This window comes from Haematobia irritans, chromosome 1, assembly GCF_050003625.1.
Source record: "Haematobia irritans isolate KBUSLIRL chromosome 1, ASM5000362v1, whole genome shotgun sequence".
In the NCBI taxonomy this organism is placed as follows: Eukaryota; Metazoa; Arthropoda; class Insecta; order Diptera; family Muscidae; genus Haematobia; species Haematobia irritans.
The window spans coordinates 59,298,203-59,320,777 of record NC_134397.1 but is presented as its reverse complement, the minus strand read 5'-3'; the positions used below and the strand labels follow the sequence as shown (position 1 = coordinate 59,320,777).

Genomic DNA, 22,575 nt, shown 5'->3' with positions numbered 1-22,575 from the left:
TGACAGCTTGTTGGAGTCAAATGAAAGCGCTACTTTCATACAACAAACAGCAGATATAACGCATATGGTGGCATTTGATGAGCAATCTTAACAACCTGCTAATGACCGGTAAGAATTCTGGCAATGAAAGCGTAAATTCGGAGATGAACGACACCATTGGAACAACAGTAGCGTTTATTTTTGTGTGTTTTATTCAAATTTTTATTAACTAAGATAATTTAAATGTTTCAATTAAATTTTTGATTTCTATAGAAATATGGTTCAATTTAAGTAAAATATTTGTGAGAAATTTCATAAAAACAGCAGGATATTTGTCATTTAATCACCACATGATTTCTATGTTATAAATAGGCGAGACAAAAAAAATTAAATCTGGCTGACGACCAAAAGTCTCAGCTTGATTCCTTGAAAAGCGAGAGAGATGATGTTTAACGCATGCTTTATTTATTTAAAAATACAAAAGAATTTCTAAAATTTAAAATGACTAAGCAACTAAATATGCTATAAGAAATTTGTTAATTCATAAATAATGTCTTATTTTTGAAAATTTTTTCATTACATTTTTGATGCTTGCGTTAATTTATTCTATTTGTTGGGTTCTATTTTGTCTTGAAAAATGACCTGGCTACTCAGAAAAATCAAATTTGTGCCAAATAGCCTCATTATTGTACAATGTAACGTTATTACAGTAGACAAATATTCAGTCGTCAGGCCATAAAAAGTATTTTTGGAAAATAAATTCTTCCGCAAAATCAAAAAGCTTTTCGATGTTTCGGATGGTGACTTTCCCTACGATGACAAACAGCAAAAATTGGTTTGACCAGCGGTAACAACTCAATCAGGTTTAGAAGATTGTTGCATAGGACGCCGAAGTGATGGTTCGAAGCTGAATTTAAATTCTCCTGATTTGGCCCTGTGTGACTTCTTTTTCTTTCCAATAAGACACAAATATCAATATAATCAGGAGACATTATTTTACCAAACATCTACCAAATTTAAACATTTTATTTGGAAGTTTTTGATCAAAATTTTATATTTATAGAAATTTTGTCAAAATTTTATTTTTATAGATTTTTTTTTTCAAATATTATTTCTATAGAAAATTTTGTTAAAATGTTATTGCTATAGAAAATTTTGTCAAAATTTTATTTTTATAGAAATTATTTTTTCAAATATTATTTCTATAGAAAATATTGTCAACATTTTATTTCTATAGAAAATTTTGTTAAAATTTTATGACTAGAATATTTTGTCAAAATTTAATGACTATAATATTTTGTTAAAATTTTATTTCTATAAAAATTTTATTTCTATAGTGAATTTTCTCAAAATTTTATTTCTATAGAAAATTTTTTCAAAATTTTATTTCTATGGAAAATTTTGTTAAAATTTTATTTCTATAGAAAATTTTGTCTAAATTTTATTTCTGTACAAAAATTTTGACAAAATTTTATTTCTGTGGAAAAATTTTGACAACATTTTATTTTTATAGATAATTATGTCGAAATTTTATTTCTATAGAAAATTTTGTCAAAATTTAATTCTAACATATAGAAAATTTTGTCAAAATTTTATTTCTGTAGAAAAATGTTGACAAAATTTTATTTCTATAGAAAGTTATGTACAAATTTTATGTCTATAGAAAATTTTGTCAAAATTTTATTTCTATAGAAAATTTTGTCAAAATTTTATTTCTATAGAAAATTTTGTCAAAATTTTATTTCTATAGAAAATTTCGTCAAAATTTTATATCTATAGAAAATTTCGTCAAAATTTTATATCTATAGAAAATTTTTGTCAAAATTTTATTTCTATGTGAATTTTGTCAACATTTTATTTCTATAGAAAATTTTGTCAAAATTTTATTTCTATAGAAAATTTTTGTCAAAATCTATAGAAAATTTTGTCAAAGTTTTATTTCTGTAGAAAATTTTGTCAAAATTTTATATCTATAGAAAATTTTTGTCAAAATTTTATTTCTATAGTGAATTTTGTCAAAATTTTATTTCTATAGAAAATTTTGTCAAAATTTTATTTCTATAGAAAATTTTTGTCAAAATCTATAGAAAATTTTGTCAAAGTTTTATTTCTGTAGAAAATTTTGTCAAAATTTTATTTCTGTAGAAAAATGTTGACAAAATTTTATTTCTGTGGAAAAATTTTGACAACATTTTATTTCTATAGAAAATTATGTCGAAATTTTATTTCTATAGAAAGGTTTGTTAAAATTTTATTTCTATAGAAAATTATGTCAACATTTTATTTCTATAGAAAATTATGTCAAAATTTTATTTCTATAGAAAATTTTTTCAAAATTTTATTTCTATAGACAATTTTTGTCAAAATTTTATTTCTATAGAAAATTTTGTTAAAATTTTATCACTATAGAAAATTTTGTCAAAATTTTATTTCTATAGAAAATTTCGTCAAAATTGTATTTCTATAGAAAATTTCGTCAAAATTTTATTTCTATAGAAAATTTTTGTCAAAATTTTATTTCTATAGAGAATTTTGTCAAAAATTTATTTCTATAGAAAATCTTGTCAAAATTTTATTTCTATAGAAAATTTTGTCAAAATTTTATTTCTGTAGAAAAATTTTGACAAAATTTTATTTCTGTTGAAAAATTTTAATAAAATTTTATTTCTATAGAAAATTATGTCAAAATTTTATTTCTAAAGAAAATTTTGTTAAAATTTTATTTCTATAGAAAATTATGTCAAAATTTTATTTCTATAGAAAATTTTGTCAAAATTTTATTTCTACAGAAAATTTTGTCAAAATTTTATTTCTATAGAAAATTTTGTCAAAATTTTATTTCTATAGAAAATTTTGTCAAAATTTTATTTCTATGGAAAATTATGTCAAAATTTTATTTCTATAGAAAATTTTGTCAAAATTTTATTTCTATGGAAAATTATGTCAAAATTTTATTTCTATAGAAAATTTTGTCAAAATTTTATTTCTGTAGAAAAATTTTGACAAAATTTTATTTCTATAGAAAATTATGTCGATATTATATTTCTTTAGAAAATTTTGTCAAAATTTTATTTCTATAGAAAATTATGCCGAAATTTTATTTCTATAGAAAATTTTGTTAAAATGTTATTTCTATAGAAAATTTTGTCAAAATTTTATTTCTATAGAAAATTTTGTCAAAATTTTATTTTTATAGAAAATTTTGTCAAAATTTTATTTCTATAGAAAATTTTGTCAAAATTTTATTTCTATAGAAAATTTTGTCAAAATTTTATTTCTATAGAAAATGTTGTCAAAATTTTATTTCTATAGAAAATTTTGTTAAAATGTTATTGCTATAGAAAATTTTGTCAAATTTTATTTTTATAGATTTTGTTTTTAATATTATTTCTATAGAAAATTTTGTTAAAATTTTATTGCTATAGACAATTTTGTCAAAATTTTATTTCTATAGAAAATTTTGTCAAAATTTTATTTCTATATAAAGTTTTGTAAAAATTTTACTTTTGTAGAAAATGTTGTCAAAATTTTATAAATATATAAAAAATTTTGTCAAAATTTTATTTTTATTAAAAATTAGTAAGTTGGATAGGCAAAATCTATCAAAACAGCAAAAATTCTACCAATCTACCAAACAGAAAAAAATGTACCATTTTTAGTAGAATTCTACCAACTGTGACTACAATGGTTGAGATCCGGAGATTTGGGCGAAATCCGGAGATTGACGAAGCGAAGAACCTCTTTTTTAAGTCATTCTTTGACGTGTGTTGAGTGCGGTGGAACTAAGACTTGTTGGAATGTCCATGGTCTGTGGCCGAAATGTTTGTCTTTAGCAGTATTGGCAGTATTTTTCTGGCTCTTCTCCCAAATTTAGCCGATTTCGCCGCTAGAAATCCCCAATTTAATAAATTTAAACATTGGGAAAAGTATAAAATGTTTGTTTTATCAGCATGCGAGCTGCAATAAGATCAAGATTGCGAAATAGAACACCAGACTTTCAAATGTCCGAGAAATAAAAATGGGAGTTCGGTTACCATGAGTTTAAGAACGAAAATTTACTTCTAAATAAAAAAATACTCATGTAATAAAATTGGGTGGTAGATCAACACCAATGCTCTTGAAACATGTTTGGGGTGATAATATTACTTCTCAGCGTGAATAAAAAGGTGAACCATATTCATCATTTCTATATGTATTGTACAAATCAGTGATGAACACTAACGAGGGGGTAAAATTTAGACCCGAATCCTCATGAAATGATTTCACAGTTGTAGATAAATATTTTTGCTAACCTGATTAAGATCCCAGCAAAAAACATTGGAAAATGCCCTTTAAAAGATGTTCTTTATTTTAACTACACAGGAAGTTCTTTTAATTCAACTTTTCTTTTCGTATTTTTAATGGGAAATTTTAACTTTTCTTTGTTTCAAATAGGTTAGAAACAGAGTAAGAATTAATAAAATGGTACAAATTATTAACATTTTGTTGCAAAAATACTAAATCCATTCTAGAAAAATTGCGAATTTTTGAAAATATTTGATGTCAAACGTTTCAGAAAAACGTTAGAAGATATCATGAATCAGAAAAAAATTTTAAAAATTAGTTATTTGGCAAAATATCACAAAATTTTTTAATTCACACCCAAAACACTGAATTCGAATGACAACGCTTTTTTTTTTTTGCTGGGATATTTTGTATAAATTATTATATAGTTGAGACCATCCCACTTTCGCTTTTAATTATTTATTTATAAAAAAAAAACAAAATTCTTGGGACATGCTTACCACTTATTTGTTTAAATATTAATTGAGAAGGAAGTAAGTGTGAAATTAATTTTTTTATTCTGTGTATTTAGAACACCAAAAATGGTGCATAGCCTTCAGACTGAATAACCTTAAAAACTGTTATCACTTGCAATGTAAACCCCTTGGCTTAAATTGCGAAAAGGACTAACTGTAAAATAAAAAAAAAAGATAAAATTTCTCTTGAAATTTTTAACATAACGCCTAACTGCCATTAAAAAACAACAACAACAACAACAACAACAACAACAACAAAAGAAAAGCAAAAGAGCAAGACCAACTAAGCGTTGTACATTTCAACATGTACACAGAAAAAATATCACCAAAATATTTCCAATTAAAAAGTTAATTGAAGTTGAAAATTTTTTCAATTAATAAATTAATTGATACAATTAACTTTTTAAACATTAAGTTAATTAAGTCAATGATTGAAAATTTTTAAATTTTTAATTAAAAAATTAATTGATACAATTCACTTTTTAATCAAATTCGGAAGACTAATTCAGTTAACCCTTTCACTACCGAAATAAACCTAATGTTAAAAACTTTAATTTTTCTTCTGTTTTTACTTGTACTAACAGCATGTAGAACAAAAATTGCCATTTTGAAAACCTATTTCAAATACTTCAAGAGCTACACACGAAAAAAAAATTTTCTGATTCAATCACGAAATTAATTGATCCAATTAATTTTTAATTGAAATGTCTTCAATCACAGAAATGATAGTATCAATCAAAAAATTAATTGAAGGTCAATTAAAAAGTTAATTGATTCAATTAAAAAATTAATTGATACTATCATTTTTGTGATTGATTTTTGTTTCAATTAAAAAATTTGTTGAATCAATTAAATTTTTAGTTGAATATTTTTTAAAACTCAATTAAAATTTTAATTGGAAAAATTTTCGTGAAATTTTTTTGTGTGTATATGAGCTTGTTTTGAAAATTTGATTCTTGAATTGTGACCAAGTGGCCTTACGAAAATAAGCGCTATTTGGCCTATAATGTCCTTCAAAGTGTGAACAAAAATACAAAAAAGAACCCGAAAAAGTGTCAGCTATAGTTTTCGTATGAATGTCCATTTACTAGAAACATACATTAGAAAAATTGTCTCAAATTTTCGTATTTTTCGTTTATTTCTAAAGAAGTTTACAAAAATGTATTTTGGACCTCACCAATATGGAAAATATTTATAGGTTATTTAGATTACTTTAAAATAACATTGAGAAATAAATCAAAACTAAGTGGAAAAACACTTTTTTCAAAGCGGACATCGGTAGTGAAAGGGTTAAAAAAAGTGCTTATTTTTTTTTAATTTTTAATTAAAAATGTATTTCAAACAATCATTTGTTAATCCAAATAAAAACTCTAAGCCAATTCAGAAAGTAATTAAAAATAGTTACATTTTTTAAATAATACATTAATTGAGTTTTGCAATCAACATCAATTAAATTTTTAATTGAATCAATTAAAAAATTAATTGAAATTTTCTGAAAAAATCAATTAATTTTTTAATCAAGAATTTTTTCTATGCCCAATTAAAACTGTGATTGATACTATCATTTTCGTGATTGAAGACATTTCAATTAAAAAATTAATTGGATCAATTAATTTGGTGATTGAATCAGAAAAAAATTTTTTTGTGTGTATATATTGATAATTAATGTATGCTTATGTACGATAGAATAGTATGATATTTACTACGATATTACTATCTTTATTTAAAAAAAAAATAATGAATCAATAAAAACGAAAAAAGAACCAACCAAATTAATAGGGTACTTTTATTTTTTTTTTTTTTTTTGAAATTTTCTACCGGCAAATGCAATTTTCCTTATCCCAAGCATGTCTTAAAAATTTTGTGACCGTACAAATAAATTCAACGCAAACTGAAGTAGAAGAAAATATTTCCAAGATTCCAAAAAATAGTACATGAACCACTGCGCGGTAAAAGTATTAATAATTATGTATTAAAGAAAAGAAAAAAGAATAAAAAAAATTATGCACCCAAAAAAAAAAAGTGAAGTGAAAATTTTAACTAAAATAATTTTCTAATTGCAATATGTTACAAATAAGTTAATACTTTTTGTCAAATTGAAGAAAATTTTTTAAAAATAATTATTTTTTTCTGTTGTTTAAGAAAAATTCATATGTTGGAAGAAAAAAATAGATTTAAAAATTGTTAAAATGTCTTTAGCGATGTACGAAGTTCGAGACAGGTACAATTTTAGTAAAATTTACTAATTTGAGAGACTTATGAACTCAATTTAAGCAAAGTTCTGCCATTTTAGGAAAATATGAACTTTTTTATTTTTTAGTAAAATTGTGCACTGTATTTGTATACAACTTTTTTTATTGATTTCACAACATATTTTGGAAATCTCAAAAAGTGTAATACAATTTATTTCAATATTCGCACGAATATTTTCTTCATACGTACTATAATTTTTGGAAAAATATTAATTTCTGAAATGTTATTGTAGTTAAGTCTTTTTATATTTTAAATGACAATATTCATGTGCTAATAAGGCCATACCACAATAATTCACAAATTCATTGTTGTTTTTTATCACAATCTATTCTTTTTGAATATTATTTTTTTTTTTAAATTAAATTACGAATTTGTTCAATTAAAGATAATTTATTAGATATTTTTTTATCTTAAAATTTTGGCGATTAATAATATTTTATTGTCCCAACATATATGGTGAGTATAAAATTTAAAGAAATATTTGTATCAATTTTTAAATATTTTCAAAAATTTCAATTCTTTGAGAAAGTTTAGAAATGTTGTTGCAAATCAAAAGGCCGAAATGATCACTTGTAGCATCCAGAACTTACTTCATCATCGGCTCATCTACATCACAAAAAAGTGAACACAGAAAAAAAATATCATCAAAATATTCCCAAGTAAAAAGTTGAAAATGTTTTCAATTAAAAAATTAATTGATTCTATTAATCTTGTAATCAAACTAGAAACATTAATTCAATGATTAAAATTTTTTAAATTTTCAATTAACTTTTTAATCAAATTCGGAGTAAAAACACAGTTAAACAAGTATATACAGCAGTAAGTTCGGGCGGGCCGAATCTTAAATACCCACCACCATGAATCAAATAGAATAGTTTACTTTGAAAACTCTTCTTCGTAGCGGGTTACTTGATAATAAATAGCATTTTAGGGGGTTTGATGACATATCTTCTCCCAAGCCAATCTGTTCAACCAATACGCTTCCCTATGAAGACTAGATCAGATTCTGGATTTATGAGAACCAATTTTGTTTGAGTTTTAAAGAAATCATAAACATATTGTGTATATGATGAAATAACGCTTTGATTTGAAATCTTAAATCTGTAGATTTTGTCCGCCATTATTTCAATGAATACGATGAGTAAAATCTGGAAATTTTACATTCAGTTTCAAGCAATTTTCATGATCAGTGCGCCTACTATACCCTGAAAGAAGTGTTTTCTTTTCTGCGGTGTTTATATTAAACATAGAGTCGCTGCCACATCTAGCCCAGACCCAAGGACGTGTAAGTTATGGCTTTCATGATATCCATATGAAGGTATACAAAAGCGATCAGCCAAAGGATTCCGAAACGGACAAGCCTCCGGTAGAGTCAGCAGTGAAAAAATCTCCTAGCGAAACCGAAGGAGACATAAAAACTGCAGACATTGGCGAAAATCGTATGCGGGAAGTTTCTATAGGCCCAAACTTCACCAAAGCTGAACCGCGGATTGTTGCTAGAGTCACCGAGATCTGTGAAGAGGAAGCCCTTGATGACTCAATTGAAGCGGCTGATGTGACGGTGGTTGAAAATTAGGATGGTTCTATGGTTCCTCCAGATAAATCTTCACCATTGTAAGGCCGCTTGTGCTGCCTTAAAATTTTTCCTGATGAAAGGAGACATAGATATAGTTCTTATTCAAGAACCATACATATATAAGAACAAGATCTGTGAATTAAGCACTCCGGGTTTCAAACTTTTGCATAATACCGGTAACGATATAAATCGAGCATGTATAATTGCTAAAAAATTGGATGGACAAGTGGGTTTCGGAGTATATTCTAAAGATCTGGAACTTCAGTGTTTTTCAGGCTGAAATGTTAGCAATAAGAGAAATATTAGCAATAAGAAGAGAAGTGAATTGGCTGAGAAATAATGCTCCAAGCAATATTGGCATTAATATATACTCAGACAGTCAACCTGCAATAAAATCCTTGGACTCTGTGTTCCTCACCTCGAAAACGGCCATCGACTGCCGCAAATCTCTCAATGAGATGGCTGAGCAGCACAACATTCACCTAATATGGGTGCCTGGCCATAGGAACATACCGGGGAACTGCGAAGCAGATGAGCTAGCAAGGCTAGGAACTACCTTACATATTCCAAGGGAACTAGAATCTGTTGGTATGCCTCTGGCTACCTGCAAGCTCTTACTGCGTGAGAAGGCTGTCATGATGGCAAATGTTCGATGGGAGAATTGCAAGAGTTGTAACGACACCAAGCAAATATGGCCCCATTTAAACTTAAACCGCACACTAGATATGCTAGTATTCTCAAGGCGTCAGATAGCACTCCTGATATCTTCTATAACGGGTCGCTGCCTAATAGGCGAATTTGCAAAAACTATAGGTGCGAAGTATAATGACTATTGTATAAGCTGTCATGATGTGGAGGAAAAGGAATCAATTAAACACCTCTTGTGTGAGTGTCCTGCTTTTTGTGTAAAGCGTAAGCGAATTTTAGGAGCATATAGCTTTAGATTACTGGCGGACCTGGAAAACGTTAACTTAAGCAGTTTGTTAATGTTTTTGGAGCAATCTGGTTGGTTCAACAAAAGTAAATAATAGAGAAGGTTCAGTGGTTTAAGACTAGAAGTGCCCATATGTAATAGGTACTTTTAGTTAATGTGGTATCACAATGGACTGAATAGTCTAAGTGAGCCTGAAATTTAATCGGGCTGCCATTTTAACCTAACTTAACCTTTCTGAGGAACGAAATTTTAGACAAACAAAGTTTTCTTTTGATTTAGAGACAATCGTTGAATCGCTTATAAAAAATTCGGATCAGTTTGCTCTAAACGAAAATACTTTATACGAAAGGGAAATTTCGTTTGTCTAAAATTTCATTCCGGAGGAAAATATTTTTTCTTTGGGTGTACCCTCAAGAATTTAAATCGGTCTATATCGATGCCTTGCCAAATGGACCGGTAAAAACAAATGCGATACATATTTTTGAGGGTCTAAAATTCCAGTTTATTTACATTTTTGTGCAAATCGGATAAAAACTACGATTTCTAGAAGCACAAGGTGTTAAATCTGGAGATCGGTCTATGTGGAGGCTATACTAAGGGGTGGTTAAATTGTAAGGGCCGATATTGATTGTGAACCACACCTAAACGCCAAGTTTTTTCCGAATTTTATTTGACATTTCTCTATTTCAGACTTATTCAATTTGAACCATGGGCGTCGTGAATGGGCAGAATGGTTCCAAGAAATGGCAACAGTGGATGATCAATTTTCGAAGAAAATCATCTTCAGTGATGAGGCACATTTTCACCTCAGTGAAATTACTCAATAAACAGAATTGCCGCATTTGGGCGAATGAGAATCCAAGAGTGATTGTCGAAAAACCAATGCACCCACAAAAAGTGACTGTGTGGTGCGGTTTATGGGCTGGCGGCATCATCGGGCCGTATTTTTTCCAAAATGAGGCTGGTCAGGCAGTTACTGTGAATGGTGTTCGCTGTCGTGAGATGATAACGAATTTTTTATGGCCCGAATTGGAAGATATGGATGTGGACGATATGTGGTTTCAGCAGGACGGTGCCACTTGCCACACAGCTAACGAAACAGTGGCTCTTTTGCGCAACAAATTCAATGGCCGTGTTATCTCACGTAATGGCGATGTCAATTGGCCGCCAAGATCATGTGATTTGACACCGTTGGACTTTTTTCTTTGGGGTTATTTGAAAGAAAAGGTGTACGTCGATAAGCCAGCAACAATTCAAGAGCTAAAGGATGAGAGAATTCGCCACATTAACGGCATAGAACCTCCATTATGCCTCAGCGTCATCGAACATTTGGACCATCGGATGAAGGTGTGCCACCGAGGTCGCGGCGCCCATTTGGCCGATATTTTGTTCCACACATAATTGAGTAATACCAATATATCATAATAAAATAAAATTACAATAATTTCATAAATAGTTTGTGTTTTATTCAAAATCAACATCGGCCCTTGAAATTTTAACCACCCTTTAAAACATGGGTCGGCTGACCTATTTGTGGTCAGCCGGATTCCATAAGTCCTAGAAATAACTTCGGGAGTTAGGTCTATATGGGAGCTATACCAAAACATGGACCAATACTCATCACCTCTTAATGTTCCTCAAATACCTCTAGAATTCCACTTTCAGAAGAATTGGGTGAAAACTACGAATTCTAGAAGCCCATGAAGCAAAATCGGGAGATCAGTCTATATAGGGGCTATTCCAAAACATGGACCGATACCGACCATTTTCGACACACCTCTTTATGGTCTTAAGATACGTCTATATTTCTAATTTCCGGCAAATTGGATAAAAACTACGGATTCTAGAAGCCCAAGAAATAAAGCCGGGAGATCGGTCTATATGGGGGCTATACCAAAATATGGACCAATAGGCACCATTTGCGACACACCTATTTGTGATCTTAAAGTACCTCTAGATTTTCAATTTCAAGCAAATCGGATAGAAAATATAGTCTCTAGTTTTTCAGCGGTGGATTATCCCACCTCAGTAATGCTGGTGACATTTCTGAGGGTTTCAAAGCTTCTTTAAGTGGTTTCACTGCAATGTGGAACGCCGTTCGGACTCGGCTATAAAAAGGAGGTCCCTTGTCATTGAGCTTAACATGGAATCGGGCAGCACTCAGTGATAAGAGAGAAGTTCACCAATGTGGTATCACAATGGACTGAATAGTCTAAGTGAGCCTAATATATCGGGATGCCACCTAACCTAAACCTAGTCTCTAGACGCCCAAGAAGTAAAATCGAGAGATCGGTCTATATGGGGGTTATACCAAAAAATGGACCGATACACCTCAATTTCGGTACACATATTTGGGGTCCCAAATTTCAGGGAAATCGGGTAATAAATACAGTTTATAGAAGCCCAAGAATAAAAATCGGGAGATCGGTCTATATGGCGACTATACCAAAACATGGACCGATAAGGGCCATTTGCGACACACCTCTTTATGGTCCTAAAATACCTCTAGATTTTCAATTTCAGGCAAATCGGATAGAAAATACAGTTTTTAGACGCCCAAGAAGCAAAATCGGGAGATCGGTCTATATGGGGGCTATACCAAACCATGGACCGATACGGACCATTTTCGACACACCTCTTTATGTCCCAAAATACCTCTAGATATTCAATTTCAGGCAAATCGGATAGAAAATACAGTTTCTAGACGCCCAAGAAGCAAAATCGGGAGATCGGTCTATATGGAGGCTATACCAAAACATGGACCGATGGACACCATTTTCGGCACACATTTTTATGGTCCTCAAGTACATCTAGATTTTCAATTTCAGGCAAATTGGATAAAAACTACGGTTTTTATAAGCCCAAGACCTATCACAATGGACTGAATAGTCTAAGTGAGCCTGAAATTTAATCGGGCTGCCACTTTAACCTAAGCCCAAGACCCCAAATCGGCAAATCGGTTTATATGGGGACTATATCAAAACTTCGACCGATATAGCCCATCTTCGAACTTGAACCTGCAAACAAACAACGAATCTGTGCCAAATTTCAGGACAATAGGGCCATTATTGAAGGCTGTAGCGTGATTACAACAGACAGACAGACAGACGGACATGCTTATATCGTCGTAGAATTTCTCACTGATCAAGAATATATATACTTTATATATATATATATATATATATATATATATATATATATATATATATATATATATATATATATATATATATATATATATATATATATATATATATATATATATATATATATATATATATATATATATATATATATATATATATATATATATATATATATATCGGAAATCGATATTTCGATGTGTTACACACGGAATGACAAACTTATTATACCCCCATCACCATTCTATGGTGGTGGGTATAAAGATTATGGATATATTTTTTAAATTCTTAATTAAATTTGTTTTTGAAATTATAATTTTTTGAATCAAACTACAAGGGATTAAAAATTGTTATAGCAAGTGATTGAAATATAGTATAGCGATTACAAATAGTTTCGTTTTTAATTAAAACATTAATTGAATTTTGCAATCAACATCAGTTAAAAATTTAATTGAATCAATTAAAAAACTAATTGAAATTTGCTAGTGAAAACAATTAATTTTTTAATCAAGTATTTTTTTCGGTGCTCAATTAAAACTGTGATTGATACGATCATTTTATTGATTGAAGACATTTCAATTAAAAAATTAATTGGATCAATTAATTTTGTGATTGAATATGAAAAAAAATTTTTGTGAACCCTCCATAACTTATCGCCTCCTCCATAACTTATCGCCTCTCTCGGTAATGCTGCACAGGAAGAAATTTCACGGAAATTTTTCCAATTAAAGTCTTAATTGAGTTTTTAAAGATCTTCAATTCAATAAATTTTTTAAATTAAATAAAAATCAATCCAAAAAATTAATAGTATCAATTAAACATTAATTGGATCAATTAATTTTATAATCGATACCATCATTTCTGTGATTAAAGACATTTATGATTGAATCAGAAATTTTGTGTGTGTGTGTGGTGAAATTACTTTTCAAAGCTTTTCTAAGTGGTTGCACGCACCGTAATGTGATCTTGGCTATAACAATGAGGTCTCTTGTCACTGAACTAAGCATTGAATCGGGTAGCAATCATTGATAAGAAAGAAGTTCACTACACACAAAAAAATAGTTTTTTGAGTTCAATCACGAAATTAATTGATCCAATTAATTTTTAATTGAAATGTCTTCAATCACAGAAATGATAGTATCAATTAAACAATTAATTGAAAGTCAATTAAAAATTTAATTGATTCAATTAAAAAATTAATTGATACTATTAATGTTCGTGATTGATTTTTGTTTCAATTAAAAAATTTGTTGAATCAATAAAATTTTTAATTGAATATTTTTTGAAACTCAATTAAGACATTAATTGGAAAAAATTTCGTGAAATTTTTTTCTGTGTACATGTGGTATCACAATTGAGTGAGCCAAAAAAATATGACTTACTTTGTGAGAAATTCGATATTATTAAAAAACTTTTTTTCTTATGTTGAGGTCATATGGCATTAAAGTAAATATATTTAAAATCAAGAAAATATTCTCACATTGAAGAAAATGTAACTGTCCCCAAATAATTTTCATGAATTATAGTTAAATCAGACAATTTTTTATTTGAATCCACAATCCACTCCGTGATGCAAACACAAAATTAATTTATCCAATTAATTATTTAATTGAAATTGCTTCAATGACGAAAATGATAGTATTAATCACAGATTTTATTAGGCATACAAATTATACTTGTTTTAATTGATTTTAATTAATTTAAATTAATTATTTCACTTTTTGAGTAAATATAACTTTCTTATAATTTTATGAGAGTGTCTATGATTCAGCATTTTCTTATGTATTATGAATGTTTGTATATAATAGTATTTATTAGACAATAATTATTCCTGTGAAAAATCTTCAATTATAAATATTTTTGTAATTGGAAATATTGTTTACTGTACGGTCTTATTTTTATATCGGTACTCGTTCTTTTTTGTTTACTTTCATCTTGATAAGGATTTTGATGTAGTTTCCCTTCAAATATAAAATACGATTTTTAGAAATATCTCAGCAATAGGTCAATTAAATATAACTCTTTTAATATTTACACTTTTTGCTTGTTTCATAAAATAACTACAAATCATTACATTTTAGAGGATCAATCTTTAATTCGATTTAATGATGTCCGTCCGTTCAACCATCTGTCAGCCTCTACATAATTCTAAAATTAATTGTATAATTTATAGGTCCCACACATATTCATTAAGCGTGCCAAACCAGTTCCGATGTAGATATAGTCTCGGAAGGTTAACATTTGCAATATTCGATTTTTCAAAGTTCAATTTTTCAAACATTTTTGAAAGATTCGAGAAATACCGGCAATAAGTATTAAAATGTTCAAATATTTTTATTTGGAAATATTATTTTATCCAATGAAATTTTTAACTGGAATAATTAATATTTTAACCAAAACTGTAAACATTTTCAATCATCTTCTTAACCAATTTTATTTTTTTTTTTTTGTGTTTTATCAAAAATTTATTTGTGTTAGTTAATTAATTACGTTTTCAGTTTCAATCAAAATCTTAAATGGAAATATCTTGGTGATATTTTTTCTAATAATGTATTATTTTAACAAAAAATCTTATTTTAATTGGCATCACTTTGTGTCAGCTTTCCTATACACACTGATGTGTAGTGTGATCACGATTGCCACCCGAGACCAAAATAATCTACCAAAAAACTACCAAACAAATTTGCAAAATTTTAGTTTTATAGAAAATTTGGTCAAATTATCATTTCCATAGAAATTTTGTCAAAATTTTATTTCTACAGAAAATTTTGTCAAAATTTTATTTTTACAGGAAATTTTGTCAAAATTTAATTTCTATAGAAATTTTATCAAAATTTAATTTCTATAGAAAATTTTGTCAAACTTTTATTTCTATAAAAAATTTTGTCAACATTTAATTTCTATAAAACATTTTGCCAAAATTTTATTTCTATAGAAAATTTGGCCAAAATTTTATTTTTATAGAAAATTTTGTCAAAATTTTATCTCTAAAGAAAATTTTGTTAAAATTTTATTTCTATAGAAAATTTTGTCTACATTGTATTTTTATAGAAAATTTTGTCATAATGTTTTTATATAGAAAATTTTACCAACATTTCATTTCTATAGAAAATTTTGTCAAAATTTTATTTCTATAGAAAATTTTGTCACAATTTTATGTCTACAGAAAATTTTGTCAAAATATAATTTCTATAGAAAATTTTGTCACAATTTTATTTCTACAGAAAATTTTGTCAAAATTGTATTTCTATAAAAAAATTTTCCAAAAATTTCATTTCTATAGAAAATTTTGTCAACATTTTATTTCTATAGAAAATTTTGTCAAAATTTTATTTCTATAGAAAATTTTGTCAAAATTTTATTTCTATAGAAAATTTTGTCAAAATTTTATTTCTATATAAAATTTTGTCAAAATTATATTTCTATAGAAAATTTTATCAAAAATTTATTTCTATAGAAAATTTTGTCAAAATTTTATTTCTATAGAAAATTTTGTCAAAATTTTATTTCTATAGAAAATTTTGTCAAAATTTTATTTCTATAGAAAATGTTGTCAAAATTTTATTTCTATAGAAAATTTTCTATAGAAAATTTGTTTGTTTTCTATAGGAGATTTTGTCAAAGTTTTTTTCTATAGATACTTTTGTCAAAATTTTAATTCTATAGAAAATGTTGTCAAAATTTTATTTCTATAGAAAATTTTGTCAAAATTTTAATTCTATAGAAAATTTTGTCAAAATTTTATTTCTATAGATCTACCATTTTTGGTAGAATTCTATTAACTGTGGCAACCGTGAGTGTGGTGCAAGGTAAAATATAGTGGACCATACAGTGGATTAATTAAAAATTTCACCAAGCTCTTTCCAGAACCACATTTTTTAGTCTTTGATTTTATTATCGAACTATCATTGGGAATTCATTTTGGTTTTATCATTTAACACACTCTTCTAAAGAAAAAAATTCTAAACATGATAGAAACATAAATAACGATAAGTGTTTGAAGTGTATCATCAATATTAACTAAACAATGATTAAAAACCTCAAACAAATACGTGTTAAGGCCGCATTAGAGCATTTACTGGTTTGAGTGGTTTCAGAATAAGACAATAAATTAAATGAAAAAATAAATTTCCAAATAAACGTGATGACTAAATGCAGGCGTATAATAAACCCCAAAAGAAAAAAGTTGTAAAAACAAATAAACTTTCAATTTCGAATAATGAAATAAAATTTTTATTTGCCTTGATGTGAATGTAAATATTTAAATTGCCGCATGTGTTGTATAAGATTATAGTCAAAATGATATAAAAATCAAAGAATTTACAATAAACTCAGCCACAACGGCTACTTGCTGAAATTGCCCTCACGTTCTTGGACAACTTCCGTATCCTCTCTATTTGAATTATATCCAATATCACACCATGCATTCACGATTTACAACACACTTATACACTGGACACATAGAATATTATCTATTTCTTCACTATATTGTTTTTTGTTTTTTTTTTTTTTTTTATTCCAAACGAGGGATTTATTTTAATGATTTGGGAATTCTTTTAGTTTTATTTGTTGTTTTGTTTCGTTTTTTTTTTTTTGCTTCCTCATAAATTTCAAATTTAAACCGACGTTACTAAATTTGCCTTCGTATGTATGTGTTTCGGTTCATTTACTATCGTGCGAATTTCATTTATTTTAGATTTCCACCCGTTATGTTATCCGATTCGGCATCCTTTATTCATAACGTTCCGTTTGCAACTGAATGAATATTTCGTTACATTTGCCAAACTGTTGATGGTGGGGCTGTTGTCGTTGCTGTCGCTTCTCCTACTTGTTTGATTATTTAGTGTGTCTCCAAAATGAAGCAGATATAAAAATTGAAACAAAAACAAATGAGCGGTAACAAACGTACACGTACTCCTACATACGCTTACACAAAGCTTACGAACATACAAATAAACCAGCAAATGCTGCAGCAGCAGTACGAAAAGAAGCAGCATCTTTTATCATACTCATTCGTACATACCTATTGTACATGACAAAATAATAACAAACTGGTTAAAGTATGCACACACACACTTCTTCAAACATATTCGGTATTGTGTGTAAATACGAGTGAAGCACATGCTTTGACACTTTTAACATACTCTCTTGTTTCCTATGCGGTTAAAGGATCATTACAATTTGATTGTGGCTGTTGTGTTAGCATTGTAATGTACAGACGTTTGTGTGTTTGTTACAACATCACAGACACTATGGCGTATAAGTGTTGAATGTATAGCTTGTGTCTGCAATCTATGAATAACAGCGGATTTCAACATTACTCGTAAATGTTAATGTAACATTATACGCTCTAGTAGACAAACTACAATGAGAAAGATTAGGTATGGAAATTTTCATTTAAATCGTTGGGTTTTCCTTCCTGACGCTTTAACTCCAGAACGGACGATTCCCATGGTTTTGCATTCGTTGGAAAAGTCTCGGGCTCCGTAAGGTTTATAGAAAAGAAAATTCAAAAAAAAGTTTCAACGGAAAAGCGGAAAAATCTTTTTTATATACAGCGCCATATCCGCGAACCGATTTCCACGGTTTTGCATTCGTTGGAAAGGTCTCGGGCTGTGAGGTTTATAGCAAAGAAAATTCAAGAAAAGTTTCAACGGAAAAGCCGGGAAATCTGTTTTCAAATACAGCACAAATTACAGTAATTTATAATTTGAATTCATCGCAGATGTTTTGTTATAAAATAATTTTATTTGTTCACATGAAAAATTTTCGGAGAACGTAGAGGGTAATCATGTGGTGAAAATAGGGTACCTCATTTTTTGATATCTGGTTGGGGAGGATTGCCCGATTTTTTTCAAAATTGGGCCAAAGTTCTCCGATTTGGGTGAAATTTCCAAGGAAGGTAGGTGGTGATGTCTAGACAAAGACCCGCTACTTTATTTTTCGATATTTGGTCGCGGAGGTGGTCCACCGCTTTATACGACTTTTATTTTTAAGTACAGTGAAAAAACTAAAATTTGTCGACTTACTGAACGTTTTCGGAGAACTTGGGGGAGATTATGAAATTTATATGTATATGATTTTTTTAATATTTGGTCGGGGAAAAATTAAAGGGTACATGAGACCTCATTTCTCCTCAAGTACATACCGTGAAACAATAAAACTTTTTCAATTTACTTGAAATTTACAGAGGATGTGGGTTAGGTTATATTATTATAATGGATATCTGATTTTGTGTTATTCGGAAGGAAAGAGGGGCCTCCCCTTGCCCTGCTGTTTAAAAATTGGGCTTATAATTTGCTTGAGATTTTCTGGGACGTCTACACAATATACGCTATATAATTGTTCGATATTGGGACGGGGAGGGAGACCTCCTCTAAAACTGAAAAAAACTCGGCTTCTCAAGTTTACTTGAAATTTACAAAGGGCGTAGGGGAAGGTTATGAAATCAATATGGTGTACTTGATTTTTGGGTATTTGGGCGGGAACCTTCTCCTTGCCCCACACTATGAAACTTGAAGGAATGTTTACAGATTTTCTTGGAATTTGCAGAGAAAATGACAATCCTTTACAAAAAATAGAGCAAAATGTAACCTTCTCCGATTTACTTGAAATTGGGAGAAGATGATTAAATTTATACAGGATATATTTTCGAATTTTCGATGCCTGGTTGGGGTAGGGGAATAGTGAAGTAGGGTAGTTTGTGAAATGAATATAGGATACGTGAATTTACGATATCTAGTCGGGGAGGAGCGAAGGAGGTGGCTTCCCTTTTGCCCGATTTTTTGAAAATAGAAAGTAGAGGATTGTCGATAAATGGGAACTTGGTACATAATTTTATTATTTTTCCACAGGATTTTGCCAGACTTTTTTTTTAAGTAAACACCTTAAATTTACATGAAGTTGACAGGCAACGTAGAGGGTGCTTCATTTTCCGGTATATGTTTGGGAAAGGTAAAATTTCTGGTAAATTTTTATGTACTTTTACTTTTTCCGATGTATTGGACGGTATGTTGCGTAGAAGTATACCTCCCCTTGACAAACCATGCTTGAAATTCACAGGAAATGTAGAAGATTGTCAAACGAATTAAAAAACAAAAAATTGGTTGAAAGGGAACACCCCCACCCGATGTTTGTTAAGCCGGTCCGTTTTACATCTGCATTACCGTCCTATTTCTGTATATAAACGAAAAAGCAGATAGTCTGATTTTTTGAAATGTACGGGACTCATGTGTGGAAACCAATGAGTGATTAATCAGTACTTCAGTTTTTGTGCCAGACTTCCCCTGACCCTACTCTTTAAAAACGTTCAAATCATTTCGAATTTGTTTTCAGATCGAAGGATATTGTTAACGAAAGTGAACGAAAATATGCTTCGGGAGGCGCAGCGAAGCGGTCCGGGTTACGCTGGTTGAAATATGAAATATTTTCATTAGGGATATCAAATTCGAATATAGTAAATCGACTTTGCAAAAAAAAATACTAAAGACGAAATATCCCTTTAAGGTTCAGGGTCCCAAAAAAAAAATAATTGGCGCAAATAACTAACTTTTTAGTACTTCCAGAAAAGCTATATACAGTAGGTAATGAATACTAGCACATTATGCCATTTTGGTGTTTTTCATAAGAATGATATTATCTACCCCTTTTTGTCCGTCCGTTTGCCCATATATTTATTCGTAAGACACAGGTCGCAATTCTTTAACCAATGGTTATAAATTCTCAACTCTCTAATTTGCACGAATGTAAAAGAAAAGTCCATCAGATTGGGAATTGTAACAAGAATGGTCTACTTTTTCAAGTTGTATTTTTTTTTCTCTTAATTTTTTCAGAACAGTATATTGATTTGAGTTGATGAAAGTAGCTATTGCAGCTCCCTTCATCAACTACGAATGTAATAAGAAAAGTTCATAGGACATGGGGATTGTAGTGAGATACAAATGGCCGAATTTTATACTTTTTAAAAATTTAGAAAAATTGAATTTTCTGCTTGTTGATTTTATTCAAAATTTCAAATGTTATTTTCGACCTTTTAAAATGTTTAGAAAGTGAATTTTTGCTTCGACTTTAGACTTTCCTTACTTGTTATACCCTGCGCCACACTGTGGAACAGGGTATTATAAGTTAGTGCATATGTTTGTAACACCCAGAAGGAGACGAGATAGACACATGGTGTCTTTGGCAATAATGCTCAGGGTGGGTCCCTGAGTCGATATAACCATGTCCGTCTGTCCGTCCGTCCGTCTGTCTGTGAACACATTTTTGTGATCAAAGTCTATGTCGCAATTTAAGTCCAATCGCCTTCAAATTTGGCACATGTTCCTAATTTGCGTCAGAATAGAACCCTATTGATTTTCGAAGAAATCGGTTCAGATTTAGATATAGCTCCCATATATATCTTTCGCCCGATATGCACTAATATGGATCCAGCAGCCAGAGTTTTATACCGATTTGCTTGAAATTTTGTACAAACATAACACTTCGTGTGTGCAAAATTTTATTGAATTGGGTTCAGATTTAGATATAGCTCCCATATATATCTTTCGTCCGATATGGACTTATATGGCCCCAGAAGCCAGATTTTTGGCCGAATTTGGTTGAAATTTTGCACTAGGAGTACAATTAGTAGTATAGTCAAGTGTGCAAAATTTGATTGAAATCGTTTCAGATTTACATATAGCTCCCATATATATCTTTCGCCCGATATGGACTAATATGGTCCTAAAAGCCAGAGTTTTGGCCCAATTTAGTTGAAATTTTTCACAGGGAGTAGATTTAGCATTGTAGCTATGCGTGTCAAATTTGATTGAAATCGGTTCAGATTTATATATAGCTCCCATATATAGCTTTCGCCCGATTTACACTCATATGACCACAGAGGCCAAATTTTTGCTCCGATTTAGTTGAAATTTTGCACAGGGAGTAGAATTAGCATTGTAGCTATGCGTGCCCAATTTGGTTGAAATCGATTCAGATTTAGATATAGCTCCCAAATATATGTTTTTCTGATTTCGACAAAAATGGTAAAAATACCAACATTTTCCTTATTAAATCACCACTGCTTAGTCGAAAAGTTGTAAAAATGACTCTAATTTTCCTAAACTTCTAATACATATATATCGAGCAATAAATCATAAATAAACTTTTGCGAAGTTTCCTTAAAATTGCTTCAGATTTAAATGTTTCCCATATTTATACCCTGCGCCACACTGTGGAACAGGGTATTATAAGTTAGTGCATATGTTTGTAACACCCAGAAGTAGACGAGATAGACACATGGTGTCTTTGGCAATAATGCTCAGGGTGGGTCCCTGAGTCGATATAACCATGTCCTGTCTGTGATGTTTATGAAAATTTTGATGAATTTTCCGCCTAAAATATTTCGATTTTTATACCCTTCATCATAGGATGGGGGGTATATTAACTTTGTCATTCCGTTTGTAACACATCGAAATATTGCTCTAAGACCCTATAAGACCACGCTAACTTCCGAACGAAACAAGCTATCGACTTGAAACTTGGCACAAGTAGTTGCTATTGATGCAGGTCAGATGGTATTGCAAATGGGCCATATCGGTTCACTTTTACGTATAGCCCCCATATAAACGGACCCCCAGATTTGGCTTGCGGAGCCTCAAAGAAAATCAAATTTCATCCGATCCGGCTGAAATTTGGTACGTGTTGTTAGTATATGGTCTCTAACAACCATGCAAGTATTGGTCCATATCGGTCCATATTATATATAGCCCTTATATAAACCGATCCCCGATTTGAACTCCGGAGCCTCTTGGAGGAGCAAAATTCATACGATCCGGTTGAAACTTAGAACGTGGTGTTAGTATATGGTCTCTAACAACCAAGCAAAAATTGGTACATATCGGTTCATAATTA

At 29.6% G+C, this 22,575-nt stretch overlaps 1 protein-coding gene across 3 annotated transcripts in view; it reads right to left on the bottom strand.

Annotated features, from left to right (window-relative positions):
- Positions 1–17,489, bottom strand: part of Lgr3 (Leucine-rich repeat-containing G protein-coupled receptor 3) — a 145,605-nt gene extending 128,116 nt beyond the window's left edge. For 2 of the 3 annotated variants that reach the window (XM_075290516.1, XM_075290517.1), the window contains exon 1: positions 17,009–17,489. The gene's annotated coding sequence lies outside the window, so the exon portion shown is untranslated. The remainder of the gene's footprint in view (positions 1–17,008) is intronic. The other variant, XM_075290518.1, reaches the window with a different exon arrangement.
- Between the last annotated feature and the right edge of the window lie 5,086 nt (positions 17,490–22,575).